Source organism: Vombatus ursinus, unplaced genomic scaffold (assembly GCF_900497805.2).
Source record: "Vombatus ursinus unplaced genomic scaffold, bare-nosed wombat genome assembly UNPS02014858.1, whole genome shotgun sequence".
Taxonomy (NCBI): Eukaryota; Metazoa; Chordata; class Mammalia; order Diprotodontia; family Vombatidae; genus Vombatus; species Vombatus ursinus.
Genome location: NW_020954636.1, coordinates 1,983,595 through 1,988,671, shown reverse-complemented (window position 1 = coordinate 1,988,671; position 5,077 = coordinate 1,983,595).

The following is a 5,077-nucleotide window of genomic DNA, read 5'->3' as shown; positions in this document are numbered from 1 at the left end:
AAACCATCACAGTTGAGTGTGAAGGTGGACTAAAGGACAATATAATTTTGGTCAGAGAAACTCTTAAAGACCTTATACTGAGAGGGAAGTTGTCATCTATAACAATGATAATTATATCAAAGAATTATGTAATAATAACACTGGTTTTCCTTTAGGTCTTGGATTTTGACATCTGACAAATTATTGTGAACTATAACAGCCTTCCAAAGAATATTAATGGAATATATATTTTTGAGGAAGTCAACAAAACTTACAATACAATAAGTCTTAGATAGCTTCAGTATAGGTTTGCCTAAATGACTATAGAGGTTCAAAAATATAAGATTTTACTATTTTTAGAATTATTTAGTATGTCCTGTAATTATATCAATATTATATAGGGTGGGAAATATAAAAATCCATTATAAATATAAACAGGAAAAAATTTAAAAATTCAATGTAATAATCTACTAAAATAATACATTGTTACTTGAGTGTAATAATTCCAGACATTTGCTCTTTCATAGATACAAAAAAGTCATTCACCATCTCCATTTTATAATTTATTTATAGGTAATTATGGCACTTTTCCAGTTTTTAAAAATCTGGTACCCACTTATATCCCATCCTGTCATTACTATTACAATGTTGAAGAAAGAAGCATTGAGAATGGAAATCTAGAGAAGAGGCAGGAAATTTTCAAAATTGCCTCTCATCACAAGTCGTACTTACTTTTACTGTACCAATAATAATATAAATTGATGTTTATTAATATTGAAACTAAGAATTTTCCATGTAGTGGGTTGAATGAAAAACAGGGCAACAAAGCAAATGGATAGATTGGCAAGTGATTAGACTGTTGAGAGCTAAGAAAGCAAAATCTAGAGAGTAGAAGCAGTCATAAACTCTTCACATTCTGTTTTGCATCAGAGCTTCAAAAGACAAAAGGAGCTCTTTAACTATAGTCATCTTACTGCTCTTGGAGGCAATAAGTCCAGTTTCATTTCTAATGTTCACAGTATTCTCTATATACATGATATTTATGATATTTTATTTTATTTTTTAAGGCAATTGGAGTTAAGTGACTTGCCCAGGGTCACACAGCTAGTAAGTGTCAAGTGTGTGGTCTGAGGCTGGATTTGAACTCAGGTCCTCCTGACTCCAGGGCCAGTGCTGTATCCTATTTATGATATTTTAACTCACCTTACTCTATCACCTTTTATCACCAACTCCATCACTTGCCCTAAAGCATACTTTACTGTGTGAGAGATGAAGAAATCAAAGTCAACTGTATAAATAAGCATTAATGTATTAAATGCATTGGGGAAACCAAGTGCAAAATTGCTGATGGATTCTGGGTCTTGGAACTTCTGAGAAAAGTGAGTGAGATGGAAGGTTCCATTACTCAAATATTATACTCAGTTTACAACACATGAAATACCTATCTGCATCTTCACACCTCTCCAATTTACTAATTTCCTTCATTCTAACAGGAAAAAAGAGGACACATTTTCCCTGGCTATTTTCAAAGTCACAATCTTAGTTGGGCTCCTTCCCCAAAATTCTCCTATATCAATATTTGATGGGCTGTCATAAAATTAGAATCCAATTTGTTGTATTTCTCTAGAAGGCAAAAGTTAGGACCAGTAGGTGGAAATTTCTACCAATTTGAAAGTTCAGGCAGGACTCACCTGAAGTATTTAAATGAACACCAATGAGTGTTGGCAAGAGATGTGGAAAAAATTCTCCCATTGGGTGGGAGATTGAATTAGTATAACCCTCGGTCCTCTTCTAGCTCAAAGATTCAGAGATCTAAAACCAGGCAACAAAGAGTGGTATTGTCCTCATTGAAATTCACTTCAGCTTTCTGGTAAAAATGTGATGTGCAGAGAAAAGATCTATATGATCTGGTACACAATCTGGCATTGTACCAATCAATGAAAAGACAGCCTGGAGTTCCCTTCATCTTTAGGTAGGACCCTAGCCACACATCCTAGTGAGAAGAAAATCAATCTCAATGAGTATATATTGCTGCCCAAGAGTCAGCCTGATTTAGTGGATAGAGAGTTGGTCTAAGAATCTATGCAACCCAGCTACAACTCTTTACATCTGATATATGTTGGTTCTAAGTCCCTGGAGATAGTACTGAAACAAGAAAATGCAACAGAAAAAAAAAACAATAAGGGAAAATGGCTCTCCTGAAATTCTCAGAGTGATATTTGTATGAATTTTAAAAATAAAAATAGTAAAAGACACACACATATGCTCACAAAATTAAAAATAAAACAGGCTGACAGTAACCTTGAGAACTCTCTAGGGATAGTTCTTGATCTGTATTGTTAAAGAATTTCTTTACCAAGAATTCTCTCTAGCAATGAAATCTGAGTAAACTATACATATGAGTCAATATATACATAAATATACACACATATATGCATAGGTATATATGTGTGTATATAAAACCACAGATATTATATATGTGTTTTTGTGCAGGTATAAAATATCCCAAAAATATAGGTACATGTATATTTGTATATGTATATATTTTATAAAGAGTCATTATTTATTAATATAGGAAAGTCCTAGTGAGGAAACTCCTTTTACTTACACAGATCCTTGTCTATTCCGCAACATATTCTCTTAGCGATTTGCTTAAGACTCCTGCTAGTTTAAGTGACTTTCCCAGTGTCATAAAGCCAATATGTGTCAGAGGTGGGGATTTATACCTGGGTCCCATTGATTCTAAGGCTATCTCTCTATTCACTAAATGAGGCACATACATATAAAGATTATGTATACATGTATGTGTATATACATATACATGTGTGTGTACATATGCACACACATATACTTACATAAATATTAAATAAATATCAATTGAATGGATAAGACATAAAAAGCTAATTAACTTTTGTCATTTTTCAAGAACTTAAATAGACTGTAAGTTCCTTGAAGAGAAAGGATTATTAAATATATTGTATGTGAATCCCCAGTAATTAGCAGAATGCCTGAAACCTAGTAGGAACTTAATAAATGCTTAGTAATTAAGTAATTGGTCTCTACATATTAGCTTTCAACAATAGGACTTTTTCTATAAAACATAATTCTTCTTGCTCAATATTTCATGAAGAAATCATGGATTCCTTATTCTTTTATGGTCTTTATAAAGTAAGTATCTCTGACTTCATCTCTTCAAATCACAGTTTGCTGAATTTTCAAAAGACCTTTTTCACCTGTTAAAATAAAAACCAGTCAAGTAACAGACACACCAGAGAACCTTGTCCACATTTTGTGTATGCAATCTTTACAATAAATTTTACTTGAGCTGTTATCCTACCTAAGGACATTAATAAGCAAAAACTGCCCTTTCCACTGGATAAAAAAAAGTATGAGAACAAAAGACATATTCTACATCGATGGTATAAATTTGTTGCTCATAACTCATAGCCAAGTGCTAGAAAGCTACCTGGGTATGCTCATGTGGAGGCTATACAGGAATCTGGAGCAAGTTCTAGAGAGGTGGTCTTTGAGATGGGATTAAGACTTTAATTATTTCTAGGGTCCTCAGGATGAAAGTCAGATCCACTTTCTGTGGCTTTTTGTTCATTTTGAGGAAGTTATCCCTATGTCCTCAAGGAGCAAAAATTTTCCTTTTTGATTAGCTCTAACTTGGACTCCTGAGGATTCAGTACAGGTGGAAGATCACAAAACTTCCTAAACACCAACCTCCTCCTCACAGAGAAGCAAAGAAGTAATTCTGTGTGAGGAAAATTTGAGAATGTTTTTAATGAGACCCTGGGGGCTGAAATTCCAGGAAGGAGGAAGAATCATGCTACAAATTTATAATCTGAAAATATTTGGCCTAGTTATGCATCCTCAAACCCTTATAATTTTGACCTTATACCACAATCCCCTTAGAATTAATTGTTAGTTGAGGGAAGGCATAGTTCATATGTTATCAGTAGCAATAGCAATATGTGATTCAAGTGATTTTGCAGCCATGATGGAGAGTCCAAAGAACTATACATCCCAATGGGGCTCATTAGATTCTATCACTTGACTTTCAGTTGGGACACAAACAGTAGGTTTTCCATTGGAAACGTTCCCAATTCCACAGTTTAGATATACTGTGATTTGCGACCCTCAGGGGAGGATTAGAACTCTCTAAAGCCTGGGTCCATCTACACTAATGACTGCTCCTACCTCCTTCTATATAGAATAATAGGAAATAGACTTTGAGATCTCTCTAAGGTACACATCTTAGAAATTCCAATGGCTTGGGTGCTTTATAGTTGTTAAATATCTATTTAAAAGTTGTCTATATATTTTATGACATAGGATCAAAGGATTTTGTTATGGAAAGGACCTAAGTGATTGGTTCAGGACTTTTATTTCATAGATAAAAAAAGGGAGGACAAAAGAGTTGAAAGAATCTTGTCTGATGTTATGTTTTTAATAAACAGCAGATCTGGGACTTCAGCCCAGATCTCCTGACTAGATCTCGTGTTTTCAGTGCTATACCACCCTTCAAGTGTAGATAAAATTTTTTTATGAGTCCAATTAATAAATCAGTCAATTTATTAAGTAACAAAGAATCACTGCATGGCAGTGAGTTCTGTGAACTAATTATGATCAAGATAAGGACTTGTAGTCCATCAGTCTTCTTTCTCATTTATTCTCTAAGGCCTTGTGCTGTCAATTCTATGTCCTCCCTCAGTATTTCTCACCATGGTAATACTTTTCATTCCCATTGCTACCAAGCAGGTAGCACCTTATGACCCATGTTCTTGTCCAACAACTCTGTGACAACTGAAGCCCACAATCCAATTCTTGCTGCTACTACTGATGAATAGAAGGAAGTGATGGACAGAATTTCAAGCGCAAAACTTTAAAAAAAACAAAATTTTAAAATCATTTTGACGTGTAATTGGAGAAAAAGAAAATATTTAAATTCATCTAAAATATCATTGACCAAAAGAAAAAAAAAATTGCATTCAAGATTCCTGTAAATATCACCTCAAATTGGGGTAAAAGTTTATGTCAAAAAGCGTGAGGGAACTATTGCAGTTTGGAATGTCCTTCTTTTTTCAGCCAGAAA